General features: G+C 39.4%; 1 protein-coding gene and 1 non-coding gene across 4 annotated transcripts in view; one reads left to right on the plus strand and one right to left on the minus strand.

The window, feature by feature from the left end:
• Hpse2 (heparanase 2 (inactive)) overlaps nucleotides 1–26,272 on the minus strand; it is a 618,971-nt gene that overhangs the window by 559,327 nt on the left and 33,372 nt on the right. The window lies entirely within an intron of this gene.
• LOC129665231 (small nucleolar RNA SNORA48) lies at nucleotides 10,230–10,372 on the plus strand. The gene has a single exon (XR_008718350.1). It is a non-coding gene; the product is annotated as a small nucleolar RNA SNORA48 (small nucleolar RNA).

Raw genomic sequence — 26,272 nt, forward strand, 5'->3', positions numbered from 1 at the left:
ACTTCAACCATGTTATCACAGAAGAAAATGGTCTTTAATATATAAGAAACACCTTGATGTAAACCTCTCAGCCTTCATATATGAGAGCTAACAGCTTTTATTCATTATATCTGATGTTGTCATAGTAGTACAAAATGCACTAAGACAAATATCTAGCATTCTTGTTGCTCTGTGGAAACTGGGATTCAGAAAACTACTGCAAAACAGTGATTATTTTGTCCTATTTGAAAATAAAATAATTTTCTATGGCATATGAATCTCTCATTTAATGCCAGTATCCAAGATATGCTGGTAAATTCTCCTCTGTTAATCTAAAATTATGATAAAATTCTCAGACCCTTCATAATAGATGACTTTATGATACCACACAAGTAGAATCCCAAGCATAAAAGTGACTTCAAGACATTGTTGAATGCTTCCTAATTTTAAATGGAATAGGTAAGGCTGTGCTCCAATAAATGTTTAATAAAACAGATGCTGACAAAATTTTATCTGAAAGTATACTTTTGCTGACTCCTGATCTAGGGGAACAGGTAAAGTAGTAAATACCCTTACATTTCACAGATAGACCAGGTGTAGGTGGCACATCCCTTTAATTCCAGCACTTGCCAGGCAGAGGCAAGTGGATCTCTGAGTTCAAGGCCAGCCTGATATACAGAGCAAGTTCAAATACAGCCAAGGCTATACAGGGAATACTTCCTCAAAATAACCAAAAATAAATAGAAAAATAAAAATAAATAAATAAATAAATAAAAGAAAAGAAGGTTGGTGTGAAATTTTTCAGAGGTTTTAGTAATGTTTGTACCTAGCAAGGATTAGAACCCCGTTCCCCTGACTGCTAATTATATCATTCGACAGAATGGATTATATCATCCAACAGAATAAATGAGTCTGTGATAGAATCAGCCTCAGCAAGTATTTTTTTTCCACTTGTACTAAATGTATGCAGCTATATATGGAGAGTTGGCAGATGTCCATGAATATTTAAGTCTCTTCTTGAGCTCTCTCTCTCTCTCTCTGTGGTCTGCATTATTTCTCCAGCTCCACATCATTCCCAGATGAAGACATCAGTTTGATTTCAAGAATGTTCATGAAAACTTTCACAACCGGGCCCAGTGCTGAACCATGCAGCAGAGCCATCACACCACTAATGAGCTTACATCATTCCTCTACTAAATGTCTCTATGGCCTGCCCCATTGACCACAGCTCTGACTTGTCATCTGTATACTAATAATACTATCCCTCATATCCAATCAATCTGCTGTCTATTATCGAGAGAGAATCCTTGAAGATCAAGATCTAGTACAAATCTAAACAAAGAACCATCATGTATCAGAACTGCTTTAGTTATTTCATCTGCATTTTCTGAGATTTCATTCACTAAGATATTTTCTTTGCTTCATGGATGTTTTTCACAGAAGTGCTAAATAAAAGGACTGCAAGGAATCATAAATGTTAGCACTGATATACAACGTTGGCAACAAACCATTATTTCTTAGGAAAAAAAATGGGCTGAGACAAGAGGAGGTATGTAATTAACTAGGTCAAAATCAAGACATAGGCTGGATCACTTGAGATGTCTTCAGGCATTCTAAAACAAACGCAGTAGAATCCATGCATTATGTAAAAAGTGTAACCATATTAGCATTTTTTAATCTAAGATTCAGTTATAGTTACTCTCAATTTAGAAAAAAAAGGAATGGTTGTTGAGTTCTGAAGAACTCCTGAAAGAAAAGTTCTAAAGAACTCCACAAAGTATACAAATTTAGATTAAAGAAAAATTCAAAAATACATGGAGGTATTAATACAGTTCTGCATGTTCCTTTTATATTCATCACCTCCAAACAGTAAAGAAACAAAATGTTCAGAAGCCATAGATTTATCTCAGTATTAAGGACACCTTAAAAAGAGACCCTTCTTAGAAATAGTTTAGTATCAGCTCCACTGAAACAGTAGTCATAAGTGCCTAATATGGCCAATAGTTTGGCATATTTGTTAATTGAGCAGTAATACTCTTATCTAGTAATTTCTGTTGGAATTTAATATATTAAAAATCCTTTGGAAGTTGGGTGGGTTGGTGAGGAGGGAGTGGGAGAGAAAATTGGACGGATTAGAATAAGATGACTATGATCAGAAGGCAGGCTATGAAACTGTCAAAAAATTACTGAAATATTTTTAAATCCTTTCTAAGTTAAATAAATTATAAGTAAAAAAGCAAAGAATTACCCTTCATATACATATTTAGATGAATAAGTACACCTTATCTTCATTCTGTTCCTTCTCTTCTCCTTGGAGAATTGACTTTCTATGACATGGGTAAATTGGCTATGAGTAGAATGTTCATATTCTTGGTTTATCATGTTAGTATAAGTTCTCCAAAAGAAATGTATAATCCAAAGCCGATGACAACAAAGTAAAAAAGTAGAGAATTTGAAAACTATAAAACATTTAGATATCTAAATTTTTATAAGACTTTGTAAAGCATCATCAGATCTTTGCCTAACCTGGAAGCAAACCAAATTTCTTCATGTGGATGGTTTTGGAGCCTCCTAGTGGCAGCCTCAGGGGACCTACATAGAGCTAGCTCAGAAAGGATGAGGCTTTAAAAAGAAAGAATTCATCATATATGCTGGTTATTAATTATATTAGCTCCAATATCAAATACACTCTATTAACATGAGGAATAAAATATGAATAAATGTTGGAGAAACTGAAACAAATACCATGGAACATGTGAGAACATGCTAAAACAATGTAATAAAAACTTATATAAACATAGAAAAGAGATGAGAGAATATATATGTACAGATGTGTGTGTGTGTGTGTGTGTGTGTGTGTGTGTGTGTGTGTGTGTGTGTGTGTGTGTATGGGGTGGCTTTTTGCTAAAAGGTCAATAGAAGTCTAAATAAAAATCCAAACACTCACGGGGAAAGATGATCAATCCTCACTTAGAAAGACAAATGGGATGTGCATTGGACGTATGACAGGAGTCTACCACAGAAGGCATCTGAAAGACTCTACCTAGCAGTGTTTCAAAACAGATACTAAGACTCATAACCAAACCTTCGGCAGAAGGGGAGTTAGTATGACGTGGAAAGGATAGGACCTCCACAAGGACCAAATATATCTGGGCACAGGGGTCTTTTCTGAGACTGACACTACCACCAAGGACCATGTATGGATATAACCTAAAACCTTTGCTCGGACGAAGCCCATGGTAGCTCAGTAACCAATTGGTTTCCCATAGTAAGAAGAACAGGGACTATTTCTGACAGAAACTCAATGGCAGGCTCTTTGACTTCCCCACCCCCCCCAAGGGAGGAGCAGTCCTGCTAGGCCACAGAGGAGGACTTTGCAGCCAGTCCTGAAGATACCTGATAAAACAGGGTCAGATGAATGGGGAGGAGGTCCTCCCCAATCAGTGGACTTGGAAAGGGGCAGGGAGGAGATGAGCAAGGGAGGGTGGGATTGGGAGGGAATAAGGGAGCAGGATACAGCTGGGACACAGAGGTAATAAAATGTAACTAATAATAAAAAAAAATAAAATTAAATTTTAAAAAATCCAAGCACAAATATTTTCTGTCTTTCCTTATTCTGCTTCCTGTTTAGATGACTCCCTTGCTATCATACTTAGTATACCAAGACTTTTTACCACAGACGAGTAGAAAGGAAGCTGAAAAACTGGTTAGGAACAAATTCAAGGTTCGTGCTTTTTATCTTTCATGCTTCGAAGAAATGTCGAATGCTCTGAATCAAAGAAGTTGCCTACTAAAGTCCATTCACTCAAATAACTCTGGCAGTTGTACCGGGAACACTTAGGACAGCTAGAGATCAAAGAAGCCCATTATCTATCACTGCAATCCAAGGAAGAGGGAAAAGAGCCTGTCTGCTGTAATAAAGCACAACATTGTCAAGAAAGAAGTTTCCAGAAGTAATAATAGCTATACATAGTGTCCAATAAAACATGGAAATTAGAAGAAGGGTTCCTTAAGACATGAGGTAAGTGGCAAACATTATAACAAAGACAGAACCACAGGAAAATTTGAAAGTTTTTATAGCTTGAAATCTCAGAAGATTTCAAAAGGCTCTTGTACTCATGGCTTGATTGCCAGCTGATGGAGTTTGGGGAAGTGACAGAATCCTAAGGGCTTTGATGCAAATAATGAATTAATCCCTTGATGGATTAATTATATGGTAGCACTGATGAGAAATACTACAATGTAAGATGTGGGGTCATGTTTAAAACAAAGTAGGTCAGTGGAATGCTCTTAAAAGACAGACATTTTCCCGCACCATCATCATTCTCTGCTTCCTGCATGCAGAGAATTCTTCTTGGAATTCTTCTATGGAATTCTTCTTCAACATGCTCCATCTCCATAAAGTCCTTGTTAATTAGTCTCAGGACATAAGGAATGGAGCCAAACAACTATGGAATCAAACCTCTAAAACTGTAAATAAAAACAAATCCTAAATCCCTATAATACATACTTTTTTTTTTCCTCAGGAAACTCTCATTAACCCAGAAAATTGGTACCAGAGGAGTAATGTCTTTGTGACTTTCTGACAAAGTGGTTCAAAAAATTTCTGGAACTGACATTTGCTCAACCATGTTCATAGCAGCCTTATTTGTAATAGCCAAAATCTAGAAACAACCCAGATGTTCCTCAACAAAGGAATGGATTCAGAAATTGTAGTACATTTACACAATGGAATACTACTCAGCAATAAAAAAAAAAAAAAAGAAATCATGAAATTTGCAGGCAAATGGTGGGAACTAGAAAAGATCATCCTGAGTGAGCTATCCCAGAAGCAGAAAGGCACACATGGTATATACTCACTTATAAGTGGATATTAGACATATAATATAGGATAAACATACTAAAATCTGTACACCTAAAGAAGCTGAACAAGAAGGAGGACCCTGGGTAAGATGCTCAATCCTCATTCAGAAAGGCAAATGGGATGGACATCAGAAGAGGGAGAAAACAGGGAACAGGACAGGAGTCTACCACAGAGGGCCTCTGAAAGACTCTACCCATCAGGGTATTAAAGCAGATCCTGAGATTCATAGCCAAACTTTAGGCAGAGTGCAGAGAATCTTATGAAAGAAGGGGGAAATATAAAGGCCTGGAGGAGACAGGAGCTCTACAAGGAGAGCAACAGAACCAAAAAATCTGGGCACAGGGTGTTTTCTGAGATTGATATTCCAACCAAGGACCATTCATGAAGATAATCTAGAACCCCTGCACAAATGTAGCACATGGCAGGTTAGTGTTCAAGTGGGTTCCCTAGTAAACGGAACAGGGATTGTCTCTGACATGAACTCGGTGGATGGCTCTTTGATCACATTCCCCTGAGGAGGTAGCAGCCTTACCAGGCCACAGAGGAAGACAATGCAGACAGATCTGATGAGATCTGATAGTCTAGGATCACATGGAAGGGGAGGAGGACCTCCCCTATCAGTGGACTTGGAGAGGGGCATGGGAGGAAATGAGGAAAGGAGGGTAGGATTGGGAGGGAATAAGGGAGCGTGCTACAGCTGGGATACAAACTAAATAAACTGAAATTCATAAAAAATAAGTAATTTTTTAAAAAGAAGATTAAAGTTCTGGAACTGTTTTGTGGGAAATTTTGGAAAAATTTAGAGATAAGTACTAAAGACATGCTAAAATGCTATAAACATAGATTGATCAATGATTATGGTGGGAGCTGTGAAGACTTTACATATCCATAAGAATGTGTAAAGACAGTACTCATGAGGCTCCAGATGGGAATGATAATACTACTATAAGTTACACTGGAAGTCATTCATGTTCCATTGAAGCCAATAACTTATTTGCGTTTTAACCATACTATGACACTATGAGACACTGCATTTAAAATTGATAGGCTAATTAATATTATGGAAGAACTGTCAAAGAAGCCCAGAATTCAAGACTTGGAATGGCTTTTGCACAGTGCTTTTACCAAGTTTAGAAAGTTGTGAGTAAAAAGCTAAGCAAAAATATCCTGAAAAATATATACTTGTCATTATTATACACACACAATGCCTAGAACCAAGAAAAGTATGGCTACTGTAATGACTATAGTGATAAGGCCTGTTCAACAAGAGGAAAATCATGACTGGCATTAAAAATCTAGGCAACTATCCAGAACTAGTGAAGTTAGCTCTGGAAACTTGGTGGCAAACCTACAATCATCACTTTACTAAACCAGTATAATCTCTAACTACACTCTAAATACTTGTTCTTACATCCACAGAAAAATGTAGATCTCACCCCTTATCAAGTAAATTTTTCTTTGCAACAGAAGGAGACCATTAAACAACACTTCAACCAATCAGAGTGCAAAGTTGTAGAGCTCAGTCCCAAAAGATACATCTACAAAAAAGCTCCTGTACCTAAGGCCCATTTAACACTGCAGAAGAAAGGACAAAAAGAGCCAGAGGATCCAGGAGGTTGCTGGAAAAGTATCTCAACTGTTAGCTGACTTTGATTCTTTGTGACATACTATCCAGAGATGGTGGTAATGAATCATATGGTAGTCCTATATATATATATATATATTTTTTTTTTTTTTTTTTTTGAGAAACCTCTGTTCTTATTTCTTTTGTGGCTGTACTTATATACATTCCTACCAGCAGGGTGTAAAAGGTTCCTTTATCTCTATATTCTCACCATTTATTTGGTGGGGAGGGTTGATGGTAGACATTTTGATGAGGGTAAGATGGACTCTCAATATAAATTTAATTTGCATTTCCATATAGATAAAATTGATATTTTTCATGTATTTATTAGCTGTTAAGATTTCTTCATAAAAAATTCCATTTTACTTAATTTGTCTGTTTCTTGCCCATTCATTTGTTCTAGATTTCTTGCCTATGATTTGTTCTTTTGTCTTTTTAAGTTTTAAGTTCTTTTTTTTTTCACTTCCCTGCATGAATTTCTCTTTATTTAGTGTTTCAAAAAGAGGTCCTCGGAAAATGAAAATTATTTTAAAACAATGGTCTCTGAAAAATCATAATATACTGTCACCACAAAATACAAAAGTAATGACTGACATTTTTTGGCAATAACATCTTTTTTAATTAAATTTTTTATTTTTTTATATTAGTTACAGTTTATTAATTCTATATCCCAGCTGTAGCCCTCTCCCTCATTCCCTCCCAATCCTACCTTCTCTCTCTCTCTCATCTCCTCCCTGCCCCTCTCTAAGTCCACTGATAGGTGAGGTGCTCCTCCCCTTTCATCTGACCCTAGCTTATCAGGTCTCTTCAGGACTGTCTGCAATGTCCTCTTCTGTGGCCTAGCAAGGCTGCTCCTCCCTCGGGGGGTGAGTGTCAGCCAGCCATTGAGTTCCTGCAATGTCCTCTTCTGTGGCCTAGCAAGGCTGCTCCTCCCTCGGGGGGTGAGTGTCAGCCAGCCATTGAGTTCCTGTCAGAAACAGTCCCTGTTCCCCTTACTAGGGTAACCCACTTGGATACTGAGCTGCCATGGGCTACATCTGAAAAGGGATTCTGGGTTATATCCATGCATGGTCTTTATATATACTGATTATTATACAGGTACCAGATAAATAGCTGGCAAATATTTTTGTCATATTCTGTACATTGTCATTTCACTCTGTTAATTGTTTCTTTTGATTAGCTGTTTTTTTAATTTCATACAATCCCATTTGTCAATTCTTGCTATTATTTCCTGAGCTGCCAGAGTCATTGTCATTGTCTGTGCACATACTGAACAATTTCCCCTAGATTTTTTCTCTAGTAGTTTTAAAGTTCCAGGTATTACATTAAGAGTCTTTGGTTGTTTTGAATTCACTTTTACACAGAATGAGAGAGAAGAATCTAGTTAGTCTTCTACATATGTATGTCCAGTTTTCCCAACTTTGGTCCTATCATCTATTTTTTAATTTTTTATTAATTATACTTTATTCACTTTGTATTCCCCCTGTAGCTCCCTCCTTCCTCCCCTCCCAATACCTCTCTTCCTTTCCCTTCTCAACGCATGCCCCTTCCCAAGTCCACTGATAGGGAGGTCTTCTTTTCCTTCCTTCTGATCCTAGTCTATTAAGTCTCATCAGGAGTGGCTGCATTGTCTTCCTCTGTGGCCTGGTAAGCCTGCTCCCCCCTCAGGGGAAGGTGATCAAAGAGCAGGCCAATCAGTTGTCAGAGACAGTCCCTCTTCCCATTACTATGGAACCCACTTGGACACTGAACTGCCATGACTACATCTGTGCAGGGATTCTAGGTTATCTCCATGCATGGTACTTGGTTGGAGTATCAATCTTATCCAAATATATCATCACTCAAGGAAAACCTTGATACCTATCCTTCTTGCAAGCCTTATTCTTCTTTTTCAGACCTTACTAGGTCTAAAGTCTCATGTAAGATAGATAATCTAGTTCCTCTATATTGCCTTTGATGACCTCCAGGGTTGTTAAGGAAATTTTGTTGTGCTTATATAACTATACTAAGTTCCTTAAGAGTGCACAGGTAGGGGGCAGTGGAAAGATGGCTCAGTGGTTAAGAGCCCTGGTTAAGAGCACTGGCTGCTCTTGCGTAGCTGGAAGGAAGGAAAGAAGGCCTGTGCCTAATTCTATAGCTGCTATAGCTCCTGCCATAAAGCCAACTATATAAAGGATACTTGGTCAATATTGGCCATAGTTCAAGAGCAAGCCTCTCTGTGATGGTGAGGGCCATCATATTGTATCCTATCCTGTGAACAGAAATTACAGAGGCAAGCTTCACCAACAGAATACAAGAGATGGAAGAGAGAATCTCAGGCATTGAAGATATGATAGAAGAAACAGATACTTCAGTCAAAGAAATATTAAATCTAAAAGCTTACTGACACAAAACATCCAGAAATCTAGAACACTATGAAAAGCCCAAACCTACAAACAATAGGAATAAAGGAAGAAAAAAATACCAGCTCAAAGACCCAGAAAATATTTTCAGCAAAATCACAGAAGATAATTTTTCTAACCTAAAAGAAGAACATGCCTATAAAGGTACAAGAAGTATACAGAACACTAAGTAGACAAGAAAAGAAAAGAAACTCTCCTCACTACATAATAATCAAAACACTACACAGAACAAAAAATTAGTAAAAGCTAAAAATAAATAAAATAATAATTACACCATATTTCTCAATGGAGGCTCTAAAAGCCAGAATGGCTTAGACAAATGTGCTGCAGACTCTATGAGACCACAGCTACCAGCCCAGATTAACATACCCAGCAAAATTTTTACTCACCATACATGGAAAAAACAAGATATTACATGACAAAGTCAAATTTAAACAACACCTATCTACAAATTCAGCCCTACAGAATTTGCTAGAAGATAAAAATCTAAACCAAGATTACCAACGTAAGCCCCTTGTGGTGTTCAAGTGGTCAGGCACCACCCCCAGATTACTCTAATAGCATTTCCAGCCCCCTGAGACACAGATGACCAAGATCTACCCTACAGGGAAAACAAAACAATATCAAGCCATGAAACTCCCATCAATCTCTGAGCTTGCCCCAAGATTAGGCCATAAAATCCCATCAATCCCAGGCCACCCTAGAAAACTTTCCCCAAGAAACCCTATATAAAACTTGTCACCACTCAGTTCTTTGCTGCTTCTCACACAAGCAAATGCAGTGCCCTCTTATGTCTTTCCAATAAATCTCTTGTATGAGGTTTGCTGTGTGATGTGATTTTGTGTTATTCCTTGGCTCCCAACTGCCAAGATATCTTTCCCTTCAGAGATGAAACAGGTGCTTTGGGAAAACCTCTCCCCTCCGAACTATACTACCCCCATAAAAACACAGACGAAATAAATAAGCTCACACCAGCAAAACCAAAAAATGAAAGTGCACACACACACACACACACACACACACACTAACAACAACAAAATAAGAGAAATTAACAATCATTGGTCAATATAAATATCAATGGTCTCAACTCCACAATAAAAAAACACATATTAACAGAAGTGATGTGAAAATATGATCCATCTTTCTGCTGCATACAAGAAACATACTTCAACATTAAGAATAGACATTACCTCAGGATAAAGGTTGAAAAAAGATATTCCAAGCAAAAGGACCTAAGAAGCACGCTGGTATAGCCATTTTAATATCTAAGAAAATAGACTTCAAACCAAAATTAATAAAAAGAGATGCAGAAAGAAACTACATATTCATCAAGGGAAAAAAATCCCAAGATGATATCTCATCCCCTTGGCGACAGGCCAAGAGACACCTTGTTGGTGGTGGTGTTCTTATCTCATTCAGAGGCAGAGCAGATGGTAGTCCTTTGTTCATCCTAGTTTGAGCCTGGCTTGGTAGCCAAAGGTGTTTTATGCCTAGGACACATAAAATCCAAACCAGATCAAATCAAATGCAAGCAGTGCAGCATGGGAAGAGGAATACAGAGACCTGGGACTACCCACACACCTGACCTCACGCAGATGGCATAGGCAGGCCATAGATACCCATTTGCCACCAGACCACACAGCACAGTGGAGAATGACACCCAGAGGCCTACCAGCTGCAAGGTCAGCTTGCAGTTGGAGCCACCACAATGTACAAGTCTGTGGTGGATAGATGAGAGAGAACAAGAAGTAAAGCAGCTTAAGTACTGTGGAGAGAAATGAAACTGGAGACTTGAGGACAGAGAGGAGTAACCTGTTCTGAGAAGCCAGCCCCACCATCTGGGACTATGGTGAGGTCCTAGCCCAAACAGCTGCTGAGGGCTATGTCTGGGTCCCTGGCTACACAGTGAAAGGGGTCAGTATCTCTATCCGTGTCTCATATTGCCACTATAGAACATGGGAATGTCCCTGGTCAGGGAGCTCGTGGGGACTAGGTGGATGTCCAGGGGCTATACAGAACTGGCCCTTCCCATCACTGGTTGTGGTGTCCTGGAGAGCTGGCCCCATCTCTCAGCAGCAGCAGCACTCAGGAGAGCCCTATGCCTCACCCAGTACAGTGGAGCTGGCCCTTGTGGCAAGAGTGTGGTAAGCCAGCCCCAAGGGTACCAGTATGGGAGAGCTGACCCTGCCACTCATCTTCAGTGAATGGTTGGAACACAAGAAAGGGCCACTCCTGCTGATCCAAAGATGCAGGATCTCCATGACACTAGGCAACAACAGGATATCTAGAAGTCCTGGTGAGGATCCAATATTGATGGTCTCCCAAAAGCCAGAGATCTTAAACCAGACAAATGACTCATTGCAATGAACATTTGCAAGTGAAGACGTGTGGACAGAGGTCTGTACTATGGAAGACACTGTGACATATTACATCTTCGACGATGAGACACTTTCTTATGCTTTGTTTTTGTTGGTTTGTTTGTTATTTTAAGGGGGATGTTGCAAAGGTGAAGTGCAGATATGAGGGGATGGAAAGATGAGTGGGACTGGGGTACACGACATGAAACTCACAAAGAATCAAAAACTTTTTAAAAAGATATCTCATTTTTTTCACTTTTAAGATTTTTTAATTATTATCATTTATTACAGTTTATTCAATTTGTATCCCAGCTGTGGCTCCCTCCCTCATTTCCTCCCAATCCTACTTTTCCTCCCTCTTCTCCCCCTATGGCCCTCCCCTACTTCACTGAAAGGGGAGGTCCTCCTCCCCTTCTATCTGACCCTAGTCTATCAGGTACCCTCAGGACTGACTGCATTGTCTTCCTCTGTGGCCAGGCAAGGCTGCACCCCTCAGTGGGAGGTGATCAATCTCAGTTCTTACTATCTATGCCACAACAACGGCACCTAAGTTTTACGATAAACTCTATTACAGCTTCACTCACACATTGACCTGCACACACTGATAGTGGGAGACTTCAATACCCCACTCTCACCAATACACAGGTCATTCAGACAAAAACTAAACAAAGAAATGCTGGAGCTAGCAGATGTTGCAAACCAAATGGACCTACCAGATTTTTACAGAACATTTTACCCAAACACAAAAGAATATACCTTCTCAACCACTCATACACTCAGACACAAAGCAAGTCTTAACAGATACAAGAAAATTGAAATAACACTCTGCATCCTAGCTGACCATCACAGGTTAACAACTACAAAAACAACATAATACTTAGAAACTCATAGAAACTGAACAACTCTCTACTGAATGAAAAATGGGTCAAGGAAGAAATTAAGGACTAAACAAACTGTCTATAATTGAATAAAAATGATTACATAACATTCCCAAACGTATGAGACACAGAGCCAGACGGTTTTAGTGCAGAATTCTACCATACTTTCAAAGAAGAGTTAACCACCAATTCTCAAATTATTCCACAAAATAGAAGCAGAACACTGCCCAATTCATTTTATAAAGCCACTGTCACACTACTACTAAAACTACATAAAGACTAAACAAAAAAAGAAAACTGCAGATGAATTTCCCTTATGAACATAGATGAAAAAAAATACTCAACAAAATATTCTCAAACTGAATCCAAGAATGTATAAAAAAGATCATCCACCATGACCAATAAGCTTCATCCCAGAAATGCAAGAATGGTTCAACATACAAAAAATAGTAAATGTAACACACCATATAAATAAACTGAAAGGAAAAAAACATGATTATTTCAATAGATATGAAAAGCCTGTGACAAAATTTAGCACACCTTCATGATAAAAGTTTTGGAGTGATTATGAACACAAGGGACATACCTAAAAATAATAAAGGCAATTTACAGTAAGCCTATAACAAATATCAAACTAAATAAAGAGCACACAAAACAATTCCACTGAAATCAGGAACAAAACAAGGGTTCCACTCTCTCCATATCTATTCAATATAGTACTTGAAGTTTTAGATACAGCAATAAGAAAACTTAAGGAAATCAAGAAAAGACAAATTAGAAAGGAAGAAGTCAAAGTATCTTTATATGCAAATGATATGATAGTATACATAAGTGACCTTAAAATTTCCACCAGAGAACTCCTACAGCAGATAAACACTTTCAGCATTGTGACTGGATACAAAATAAACTTAAAAAAATTAGTAGCCCTCCTAGATACAAATGACAAATGGACTGAGAAAGAAATCAGGAAAAAAGTCCTTCACAATAGTCTCAATTAATATAAAATATCTTGGGGTAATTCTAACCAAGCAAGTAAAAGACTTGTGTGATTAAAAACTTCAAGTCATTGAAGAAAGAAATTGATGAAGATATCAGAAGATAGGTCTTCCACATTTAAGGATCTGTAGAATTAACATAGTAAAAATGGTCAGCCTACCAAAAGCAATCTCCGAATTCAATGAAATGCCCATAAAAAACTCCAATACAATGCTTTACAAACCTTGAAAGGGCAATTCTCAAGTTCATATGGAAAGACAAAAACAAAAACAAAACTGAAGATAGCTAAAACAATCCTGAATGGATGTTGGATTTTGTCAAATGCCTTTTCAGCATCTAAGGAAATGATCATGTGGTTTTTTTTCTGGAAAAAGATTACCCTGAGTGAGCTATCCCAGAAGCAAAAAGACACACATGGTATATACTCACTCATATAGATATATAATATAGGATAAACCTACTCAAATCTGTACACCTAAAGAAACTAATCAAGAGGGAGGGCTCTTGCTAAAATGCTCAATTCCTATCCAGAAAGGCAAAGAGGATGGACATCAGAAGAAAGAGAAAAGAGGGAAAAAGTCAGAAGCCTGACACAGAAGACCTCTGAAAGGCTCTGCCCTGCAGACTTTCAATGCAGATGTTGAGAATTATGGGCAACCTCTGGGCAGAGTACAGGGAATCTTATGAAAGAAATGAGAAACTAAGATCTGGAGAGGACAGGAACTCCACAAGGAGAGCAACAAAACCAAAAAATCTGAGCACAGGGGTCTTTCCTGAGACTGATACTCCAACCAAGGACTATGCATGGAGATAACCTAAGACCCCTGCACAGATGTAGCCCATGGCAGTTCAGTATCCAAGTGGGTTCCATTGTAATAGGAACAGGGACTGTCTCTGACATGAACTGATTGACCTGCTCTTTAATTACCTCCCCCTGAGGGGGAAACAGCATTACCAGGCCACAGAAGAAGACAATGCAGCCAACTCCTGATGAGACCTAATTGACTAGGATCAGAAGGAAGGAAAAGAAGACCTCCCCTATCAGTGGACTTAGGGAGGGGCATGCATTCAGAGGGTGGAGGAAGGGAGGGATTGGGATGGGAGGAGGGAGGAAAACACAGGGAGGCTACAAAGTGAATAAAGTGTGATTAATAAAGAATTTTTTAAAGTAAAAAAAAAAGAAGAAGAACTGAAGGAACTAGGTATTAAAAAAACTCAAATAATCCAATTTAAAAATGGGATTCTAAACAGAGAATTCTTAATAGATAAATCACAAATGGCTGAGGAACACTAAAGAAATGGTCAATATCCTTAGCCATCAGGGGAATGGCCACCTGATTTTTTTTTTATGTATATAAAGAAGCCAGAAATACTCACTGGAAAAAAAAAAAACTCATCTTCAATAAATGGTGTTGGCCAAACTGAATGTCTGCTGGATGTCTACTTTGAGATTCTATCTTACACCTGTTGGAATAATTAAGATTAAAAACAGACGTGACAGCTTATGCTGGCAAAGATGTAGAATAAAGAAAACACTCCTCCATTTCTGGTAGGAGTGCAAATTTTCACAGTCACTATGAAAATCAATATGGTGATTCCTCAGAAAATCGGGAATTGAACTAACTGAAAATTCAGCCTATACCACCATTGGGCATATACCCAAAGAACACTTCATCCTACTTGTTCAAGTATGTTCAATGCAGTTTTATTCATAAAAGCTAGGAACTGGAAACAACCTAGATGTCCCTCAAATGAAGAATGAGAAATGAAAATGTGGTACATTTACACAACGGAGTATTACTCAGCTGTTAAAAAAAATTACATAATAAAATTTGCAGGCAAATAGATACAACTAGGAATAAAACGTCCTGGGTGAGGTAACCCAGACCCAAAAAGACAAATATGGTATGTACTTACTTATAAGCATATACTAGCTGTAAGTGATAATCAAGTTAAAATCCACAGACCCAGATGTGTTAAGAGGAGGGCTCTATGAGGAATGCATGGATATTCCTATGTAAGGGAAATAGAATAGATCTTATGGTGGACTGGGAGCTAATGGGGGATAAGACCGAGAGGAAATAGGTAGCAGGGAAATATGGAGGAAGTGAGTCCTGGCAGAGACAACTGGAATTGGGAAGCATAGGTGGCGTAAAAACTACTGCAGTGGAAACTTCCAGGAATCCATGATGGTAAGCCCAGTGAGGACTCCTGGTAATGCAGGATATGGAGTCTGAAGTGGCCATCTTTTGTGGTTAGCCAAGGAGATCCTGTGAAGTTTCTTAAACAACCCAGGCTGGTGCTAGGATAGAAGGTCACTCTGAAAACTGACACTGAGGTCCCATTGCTGATGACAGCATCTACACAGCTCATTGAGTGTGGATGAGGTTGACCTGGTACCTGCAAAGAACCCTCATTCCTACATTATAGCCTCTTTGCTGTGAGAAGATGTTCTGCAGGCTAAGGAAACAGAAACCTGGACACCAACCCAGCCACGATCAGTCCTGCCTGCAAGACGTGCTGGGGGTGTAAAACTTATGGGAACAATAGACCAATGCCTTATTTCACTTAACGCCCACTCCACAAGAGGGATCACACACCCTCCAGTGCCTGGATCACCAGGAACCAGAGACAGGATAGCCCAGAGACCTAAGGGAGAGATAAACATAACTGGCCATAAACAAACTCATGGTTCGGCACCTTGTCCAGTCATCATCAGAGATGCCTCCTCTGGCAGCAGGTGGAAGCAGGTGCAAAAGCCTACAGCCAGACACTATGCAGAGGAAGAAGTATAAATTGAAGGTCTCAATCGGATCCCTCCCTAGAAGATCAGGGAGCGCCATAGAGGAGAGAAGGAAAGATCATAGGAGTCAGAGGGGATGGAGGACACCAGAACATGACCCATGTAATCAACGAAGCAGGGCTCACATATGCTCACAGAGACTGAAACAGCAAGCATGGGGCCTGCATGGGTCTATACCTGTTCCTATACATATGTTATAGCTATTAGCTTGATGTTTTTGTGGAACTCTTAACAACAGAAATGGATGTATCTCTGACTCGTTTGCCTGCTCCTGGAATACTTTTCCTCCTATTGAATTACCTTGTCCAGTAATGAATTGAGGGCTTTTGCCTTGTCTTGTTGTATCTTGTTTTGTCTTATTTGACTGTCATCTCTTGGAGGACTGCTCTTTTCTGAGGAGGAAACAGAGGAAAATGATCCTGCAGAAGAGGGTAGGTGGTGAGGAGAGCTGGGAGGAGAGTGGAGAGAGAGAAAGTGTGGTAAGGATGTATTGTATGAGAGAAGACTCTATTTTCAATTTTAAAAATGAAGGAAAAACAATTACTGTTTGCATGTATTCCAATAAATTTCTGACAGCCAGTAGTCGTAAAGGAGGCATTTGGCTTCATCTTGACCCAGCCAACTGCCTACAAGACACTACACATACGCGCGCGTGCGCACACACAAACACACACACACCAAAAAAAAAAAAAAAAAAAAAAAAATCCATGTACTTAAACTTTCTGTGAATTCTATGAATTTTGTTCTTGGCCAGAAACCAACTAATTACTTCTTTCTTTCTACTTATTTGACAAATAATAAAACTGGACCCAGACAAGTTAAATAGCTTGTCCAGTGTATACCTAGTAAATCTAAGTCTAGTACCTAACTATCTAGAGCTTTGGTTTTTGGTGTGTCACATGGATTTAGCAAGTTTCTCATGCTGCTCTGCTTCCTTTCTCATGAGATACTTCTGCAACTTAGTAAGATATTCAAATACTAAAACATTCAAACTCATGCTTATTTAGTGAGAGAATGATATATACTCTGAAAGGCAGTAAGAAAGAGACTTGGGACAAGGTGGCATTCTGGGAAACTTATAATTGCAACACAAGTTTTGGTATTAACGATGTCATTATAGAAACAATTATCTTCTTTTCTCTAATAACTATGAGGAGGGATATACAGAAAAGGAAAGCCAACTTTTCTTTTCTCCCTCTTTCTTTTGAATAGTGGTTAAAGTCTAAGTCTCTTTTCTCTGGCACTTTGGATTTTCTCACTTTTTCTGAAGCCACCTTCACTTTCACCATGTAACTACTTGCTGCCATGTGGCTGCTTACTAACCTCCATTGCTGAACACTCAAATTGTGTGAATTTTGCCAGTTGGCCTGCACTGTTGTTTTCTCTCACACTCTAATAAAATTGTTCTCAAGTTTCCGACTAATTCCACTTTTAAATTTTTTATTAGTATGATTAAGAACACAAAAAAGGACCCCAACTTCCCTTGGTAACATATAACATTCAATGTGAGACTCTCCCAAAGCATCCAGCACTATGAACTCAAAAATGACAAAGGTATAGTGATCCAAAGCTGGGGGAGGGGTGTGGACACTGGAATTTTTCTTTGTTTACCCACACCACAGAGAATTCTCTGCAGAGGAATATCGAATGGCAGAGAAACACTTAAAGAAATGCTCAACCTCATTAGCCATTAGGGAAATGCAAATCAAAACGACCCTAAGATTTCACCTTACACCCATCAGAATGGCTAAGATCAAAAACTCAAGAGACAACACATGCTGGAGAGGTTGTGGAGAAAGGGAAATCCTCCTCCACTGCTGGTGGGAATGTAAACTTGTACAATCACTCTGGAAATCAATCTGGCGCTTTCTCAGACAACTAGGAATAGCGCTTCCTCAAGATCCAGCCATACCACTCCTAGGCATATACCCAAAAGATTCTCAAGTACACAATAAGGACATTTCCTCAACCATATTTGTAGCCACTTTATTTGTAATAGCCAGAAGCTGGAAACAGCCCAGATGCCCCTCAACTGAAGAATGGATGCAGAAATTGTGGTATATCTACACAATGGAATATTACTCAGCAATAAAAAACAAGGAAATCATGAAATTTGCAGGTAAATGGTGGGATCTGGAAAAGATCACGCTGAGTGAGCTATCCCAGAAGCAGAAAGATGCACACAGTATATATTCACTCATATAGACATATAATATAGGATAAACCTACTCAAATCTGTACACCTAAAGAAACTAATCAAGAGGGAGGGCTCTTGCCAAAATGCTCAATTTCTATCCAGAAAGCAAAGAAGATGGACATCAGAAGAAGGAGAAAAGAGGAAACATGTCAGGAGCCTGACACAGAGGACCTCTGAAAAGTTCTGCCCTGCAGACTATCAATGTAGATGCTGAGACTTATGGGCAACCTTTGGACAGAGTACAGGGAATCTTAGGAAAGAAGTGGGAAACAGTAAGATCTGGAGAGGACAGGAACTCCACAAGGAGAGCAACAGAACCAAAAAAATCTGAGCACAGGGGTCTTTCCTGAGACTGATACTCCAACCAAGGACTATGCATGGAGATAACCTAAGACCCCTGCAGAGATGTAGCCCATGGCAGTTCAGTATCCAAGTGGTTTCCATTGTAATAGGAACAGGGACTGTCTCTGACATGAACTGATTGGCCTGCTCTTTAATTACCCTCCCCCTGAGGGGGAAGCAGCATTACCAGGCCACAGAAGAAGACAATGCAGCCACTCCTGATGAGACCTAACTGACTAGGATCAGAAGGAAGGAAAAGAAGTCCTTCCCTATCAGTGGACTTGGGGAGGGGCATGGATGCAGAGGGTGGAGGAAGGGAGGGATTGGGATAGAAGGAGGGAGAGAACCACAGGGAGGATACAAAGTGAATAAAGTGTAATTAATAAAGAAAAATAAACAAAGAAAAAAAGAATAATACCACTGTAATAATTTTTTAATTTTAATTTTTTTCTTCACAATTTATTCATTATATATCCTAATTGAAGCCCCTCCATCAACTCCCCCCAGGCCCACCCTCCTCCTTTCCCCCACCTCCTTCCCCTAGTCCACTGAAAGGGGGAGTTCTCCACCATTGCCATCTGCCCATAGTTTGTTAAGTCTCATCAAGTCTGTTTGGGTCCTCTTCCTCCATGGCCTGTCAAAGCTGCATCACCAGGGACCAGTGATCAAAGAGCAGGCAACTGAGATCATGACAGAGGGAGTCCCTACTCCCCTCATTCCGAGATTCACATAGAGACTGAGCTACCAATCAGCCACATCTGAGTAGGTGATCTAGGTCCTCTCCATGCATGGTCCTCCATTGGTCCATCAGTCTCTGCAGGAATCCCTGGGTTCAGATTCTTTAGCTTTGTTGGTCTCCTTGTGGGGACCCTGTCCCCTCCATGTCCCTCTATCCCCACCCCTCTCTTCTTCCATAAGACTCCCTGTGCTCTGACCAAAGTTTGGCCCTGAGTCTCAGCATCTGCTTTGATCCCCTGTTTGGTGGAGCCTTTCAGAGGATCCTCTATAGTAGGTTCCCATCCTGTTTCCTCTCTTCCATCACTTCTGGTGTCCATCCTATTTTCCATTCTGATTGAGATTTAAGCATCTTCCCAAGGGTCCTCCTTAGTGTTTAGCTTCTTTAGGTCTGTAGATGGCTATCTTATATGACTAATATCTGCTTACAAGCAAGTGTATACCATACCTGTCTCTCTGGGTCTGGGTTACCTCACTCAGGATGATCACTTCTAGTTCCATCCATTTGCCTGCAAATTTCATGATTTCATTGTTTTTAATTATAGGCATTAATAATAAACATTATTAGAAATTTATATTTTTATTTATTACAACTATATATGTTATAGACAGCACTAATTGAACTTAGTGGGTTTCCTTTTCAATACATAAAGTTAGGTGAGAGGTAGGAAATATACTGGAGGAAAAGAAGAGGATCTGGAGGGAGGCATGGGGGATGGATATGACAAAGACACATTGAATATGTGTATTTGATTTTTTAAAATTCAGCAGGAAAAAAATGACACATAGTATTTAAACTATAGATGAAGTAATGTAATAAAACACACACACACTCACAGCCAAACTCCAAAAAACAAAAGACAGAGTAAAGAATGAAAGCAGCCATACTCTATTATTTTATAATGTGTTTTACAAACTTTTGGACAGCAAAAGCATAAATTATTTTCATAATTGGTTGAACACCATCAAAATAATTTGAAATTTCAAAGTTTTCAGAATTTTACAATATGAAACACTGCCTTTCAAACAATATTTTAAGAAAATGAAAATGGAATCTACATAGAGAAAAATAAACTTACAAAACAAATATCTAACAAAAGGCTTTTATGCAAAAAAAATTAAAATATCTCACAGCTCTTTCAGGACAAGATAAAGAGCTAGAGACACTCAACCTTTTCCTCCATCTCCACCACGTATCTAAAACAAAACAGGTGCACAGCTACAGGAAGACATGAGTCCTATGGAGCAAGGAGGGCAACAAAATCAGACAGCCAATAGGTAGAACTCAAAAATACTGAATTTCATATTTATAAAATACATGTAGACTTTTAACAGAGTGCTATGCAAGGAAAGAAAGGAAGGAAGGAAGGAAGGAAGGAAGGAAGGAAGGAAGGAAGGAAGGAAGGAAGGAAGGGGGAAGGGAAGGAGGGAGGGAGGGAGGAAAGGAAGGAAGGAAGGAGGAAGGGAAGGAGGGAGGGAGGGAGGGAAGGAAGGAAGGAAGGAAGGAAGGAAGGAAGGAAGGAAGGAAGGAAGGAAGGAAAAAAAAAGGCTGCATGCTGAAGAAAAAGATAAGCCTGAGGGTGATTCACACATGCCAGCTGACACTGCAAAATTAAATTTAAAAGAGGAGCTCTAGAGACTATGGAGAAAATAGGCACAGGCATTTGCCTAGCTAACTCATAGTCAAACTTCTCCACAGAGGAGAGTGCAATATTCTTCATTTCTGTATCTCCAAATTCTAAAACCCTCCCACTTCCACTTGTTATGTGAGAAGCCATGTAAAGAATCAATGTAGACAGAATCAATGTAGACCCAGGAAATTATGACTTGAACTAAGACTTATAAACAGAGATATACTAGGATTAAAAGTGAAAGCCACAATCTACACTAACAGATAAAGGCTGGTAGGTGGCCACATCAACAAAGACAGAACCCAGATGCTGGCAAGAGAGGAGACAAGCCATGTGTGAAAATTATAAACAGATGAGGGTGCCTCTGATTCATAGACACAAACATACTTCCTTGGGATACCCAAAGGTGCTTAGCTATATCCAGAGATGCAGCCTAAACTTGGGTGGACAGATTCATAAATAGTTGGTGGGTGTCATTTGAGAGTAGCTTCTGAATAGCAACTTAACCAAGTGGAGAACAAGGGACTGGGCTCAGCCTGAGAACAGAGGTTTATAGTCTAACTTGTTTGTACTTCAGAGAAACAAAATATCTGCCTACCACAAAATAAAATGAAAAAAAAACAAAACAAGTGTGATAATAATAGCCATCTCCTCAGAAGTTAAGAAATAGTTATTTTTGGTTGTGCTTCTTTGTTTTATAATTATGTTATCTTTTTCTACAATTATTTTATCACTCACTATTATTTCTGTGTGAGTGTGTTCACACATGCACACACATGTGCGGGTAGTACCAATATGTGACTGTGTTCATGTAGAAGCCAGAGGATGAATATATTAGGTTCTTTTCTGTTGCTGTAATAAAATGCCATCACTAAAAGAGACTGTGGAAGAGTTTATTATATTATGGCTTATGGTTGCAGAAAAATAAGAGTCCACTGCAGCTCAGAGACATATGGAAGGCATGACAGAAAATGCATGAAGCTGAGAACTACCATCTCAACAAATGGGAACTCAACCACTTTGAATCTCAAGTGCAGAAGGCCACTTGACTTCCCTCTTGCATAGGTTTTAATGCTGACCAAGATCTAAAAGCACTGAGACAGGCCCTTCACTTCAGATGTAAATGCTCTTTGCTCTTCCTCCACTTTATAATGCAACCAGGAAACATCATTTAGTGTGACCATTAGCCTTCTCAAGGCTTATGAACTGAAGAGCCCCTACAATACAGGCCAAACTGTGCAGCTGTTGGCATACAAAGGTAAATGTGGTCAACAAAGGAACCTAGTATGCAGTGAAAGGAAACTTCTGGGAAGATCAGAGTCTTGTGGATAAATCCAGGCTCATGACCAGACTAAATGCCAGAAAAGACAAATGATTCAAAATTCAACTCATGGCACCCTCCACCCATGCATATCCAACATGACAGGACCCACAAAGGGGCATTCCAATATTTTCTCAATTGTTGTTACCTTTCTCATTTTTTCTTTTCTAATTTACCCCATGTTTCCCTTTTTCATTCATGCTATTCTTAGTATTATTTTTACAATATTTTTGTTCAATTTAAAACTTTTTATTTAATATTTTAAGGTTGTCAAATTCTGTTAATTTTTTTCTATATTATGGAATCAGACTCTTCTTGATCATTTGTGCATTCTCTCCCCTTTCACAACATTAATCTCCACATTTCTTTTCTACTCTATTATCTTGTTTCTGTGGTGGTGATATTTTTGCCGTTCCCTGTCCCTTCCTTTATTTCATCTACTATTTTTCATTTTATGAAAGGAAAAGAGCTTTTTTCTTTTGCTTTAATAACTTCATACTTCCTCCATATTATATTTTGCCAGAAAAGAAGCTTCTAGAAAGACCATCCTGAGGTATACTGCAGAATGACAGATCCAGCTCAGCTTTAGCATGTAAACATTCAAAAAGACAAGAGACTTAAACTCAACTGACCACAACTTCTACATGGCAGTTCTGTGCTCACAGGTGCCATTGTAATAAGGCTTTAGTTAATTTCAGGTGCATATCTTTATCTGACTTAGTGTGGTACTGAACAAACATTTCTTTTATCCTGGTGATCCTGAATTCAAAAGAATAGGATATTCCAAAAAGGGTCTCACCCACCCTTCCCCAGAGAAAATCGGGAATGACAGTCGGACCAAAATATGCACAAATTGTAGCACATAAAAATAAGAAACATTTACAAAGGAAAAAGACGTTTCTTCAGTTGCCAAACTCAAAAATACTGAACCACTGAAATTTCAGAAATAGAACTCAAGACCACTTGAAAAAAAAATTGACAGCAACTTCAATAGTGATAAAAAATAAATTATATAAATATATAAAATGTTTTCATTAATAAATGTGTCTGGTTTTTATGCCAATACCTTGCTGTCTTTATCACTATAGTTTATAACTTGAAATCTGGGGTAGTGATCTCTCCAGAAGTTCTTTTATTATTCAGGATTGTTTTAGCTATTCTAGTTTGTGTTTCCATAGGAAAATAAAGAAAATTGCTTTTGCAATTTCTGTGAAGAATTGTGTTGGAATTTTGATGGAAATTGTATTGGATTTGTAGATTGATTTTGGTAGGATGGCCATTTTCACAATATTAAGCTACTAATCCATCGGCAATAGAGATCTTTCCATCTATTGGTGTATTCTTCAATTTCTTCCTTCATTGTATTAACGCTTTTTTTAAAGTTATTTTTGACTGTGAGTTTTCTATCATGTACCCCAATCCAACTTATTTCCCCATTTCCTTGTATCTGCCCTCTGCCCTTGCAACCTTCCCCCCCCACACACAAAGAAATTAAAAACACACAAACAAAATACAAGTCTCTTACTTGCTTGATTAGTATTATCCTAAGATATATTTTGAGTTGCTAGGAAAAACACTGTTTTTTTTTATTTCATTCTGGGTAATTTTGTCCATTGTATATAAGCACACTACTGATTTTTGTGCATTAATTTTGTATCCTGATGAATACTCTGTTGAAAATGTTTATCAGCTGTGGAAATTTTCTGGTGGAGATGTTAGGGTACTTTATGTATAAAATTGCATCATCTACTAATAAAGATACTTTGACTTCTTCCTTTCCTATTTGGATCTGTTGGTCTCCTTCAGTTCTCTTGTTCCTATATCTAAGACTTTGAGTACTATATTGAATAAGTATGGGGAAAGAGGACATCTTTGTCTTGTTCCTAATTTTAGTGGGAATGCTTTCAGTTTCTTTCCAGGTAGGTTAATATTGGCTGTGGTCTTACTGTAAATTGCCTTTATTATGTTAAGGTATCCTTTGCATCCCTAGTCTCTCCAGAATTTTTATCATAAAGAGATGTTAGATTTTATTAAAGGTCTTTTGGTGCATCTGAAAAGATGATCTTATGGGTTTTGCCTCTCAGTTTATTTATGTAATTGACTAGGTTTATTGATTTATGTATGTTGAACTACCTTTGCATGTCTAAGATGAGGTCAAATTGATCATGGTGGATAATATTTTTGATGTGTTCTTAAATTTGGCTTGCAAATATTTTATTAGAATTTTTGCATTTATGTTCATAAGAGATGTTCTGTAATTTTCTTTTTTATTGTTGTTGAATATTGCATAGAATGAATATGAGAGTAATAGTAGCTTACTAAAAAAATAGGAGGGGGAGCCAAGATGGTGGCGCTGGGAGAGCACTGTGTCTGAGAAGCGGGACAGCACAGTCTCCTGGAGACTGAACTCTGAGCCCTAAAACTACAGCGATCAATCGATCGTGTTTCCCAGGTGAGGGGAGGCTCCCACGGCGTGGGAATCGGTCGGGTCCACTCTCGGCTGCCCAGACAGAACCCGGAAGAAATCCCGGGTAATGCGGGCTTTGGGTCTCCGGGCTGGAGCCACACGCCTGCGTGTCCCGATCACTTTCCCAGGCTGATCGGTGGGCACAAGGGTGCCTGAGACTGGGAGTCCCAGTCACAAGAAAACCCCACGGGGAAGCAAAGTTGCGAGTCTGATCACGGGTCACCCAGTCTTTCCCTGGAAGGTCTCTCAGACCGTGGGTACCCGCCGCCATCACAACTGAGCTCCCGCTGCGCGGAGAGCTGAGCGCCCAGATCACCAGTACAGACAAGCTGCGCGCTCCAGTGCAACAGAGACAGGGAACCCCTGTCCAGAGAGGGCCCCACAGGGAAGGAAGAAACCGTGCTGCTGGGGTCACCTAGGCTTTGCATGGGGAAAGTCTAGCAGACCGCAGATCGCAAACAGGGGAGTACGCCCAGCCATCACAGATCCAGGCCCAAGCAGGGAGCACACAGGTATTGGGAACCCAGCTCCCACAGACTAGCAGGCAGGCACACGCTCCGCCAGCCCAGAGGCCTGCTTTGTACCAACTACTCCTTACAGACAGAACTGTGTGCCCCAAGACACCAGAGTCTTAGAGTCACTGTCTGGAGAAACCCTCACAAGGAACAAGGAACGAAGCAAAGGGGAAAGACTTAGGCAACCCAGTATATCCCCAGAAAAGGTCCCACAGACTGACCCAACCCAGAGAACTGCTGTGCCCCAGATAGCCTGCTGTTACCAGGAGAGCAGTACTCACCTGCCACAGACTACCTCTTGGGTTCTGGGGCACAGAGCCCCAACCTCAGACCTACAAAAGACCGGGAACCCTGAGATCAACCCCCAGATATTGCTCCAAGGGGCAACCACTTATCCCTAACAAAACCGACCAAACCACGGGACACACAGGTTACAGCAGCTGATCACTAAATTTACAGCAAGACACCCAGAAGGAGGGCCGCTGTCTCCAGGACTTCTCCTGGTGAGACGAGAGCCCTCTTGACTAATCAGAACCACAGTTACCACCCAGGTCTCTATGCCTAAAGTGAGCTGTAGCAACTCCTGAAAAACACCGGCCATCCAGTGAGTGACTATACCCAAAAAGCTGAGAAGGCTTCCTTCAGGAAAAACCATCTTCCTGCCAAAGGGAGTCTCTCCACTACAAGAGTCCAGGAACAACCAGAAACTAACTTCAAACAACTAAGATAGCCCAATGGGTAGAGGAGAGCATAAAAGTTCAACCAACAAAAGCCAGAGCAATATGGCATCTCCAGAACCCAGTTATCCAGGGGCAAATAGCCCTAGACACCCCAGCATAACTGAAATTCAAGAAGATGACCTAACATCTATGCTCACGAAGAAGATAACAGAGGAAACAAATAAAATACAAAAAGAAATAGAGGAAGCTGCAGCCAAACAGTTTGTAGCCTTTAGAGAGGAAATGCTTAAATCACTGAATGAAATAAAAGAATCAGTGGATTGTTCAAATAAACAGCTGAAGAAATTGAAGGAAAAACATGAAAATACAGTCAGACAGGTGAAGGAAACCAACAAAATAGCTCAAGACCTGACGACAGAATTGGAAAAATTAAAAAAAAAAAAAAAAAAAAACAAATGGAAGAAATTGTGGAGAGAAAGAA

This window comes from Psammomys obesus, unplaced genomic scaffold, assembly GCF_907164565.1.
Source record: "Psammomys obesus unplaced genomic scaffold, mPsaObe1.curated_primary_1811, whole genome shotgun sequence".
Classification (NCBI taxonomy): Eukaryota; Metazoa; Chordata; class Mammalia; order Rodentia; family Muridae; genus Psammomys; species Psammomys obesus.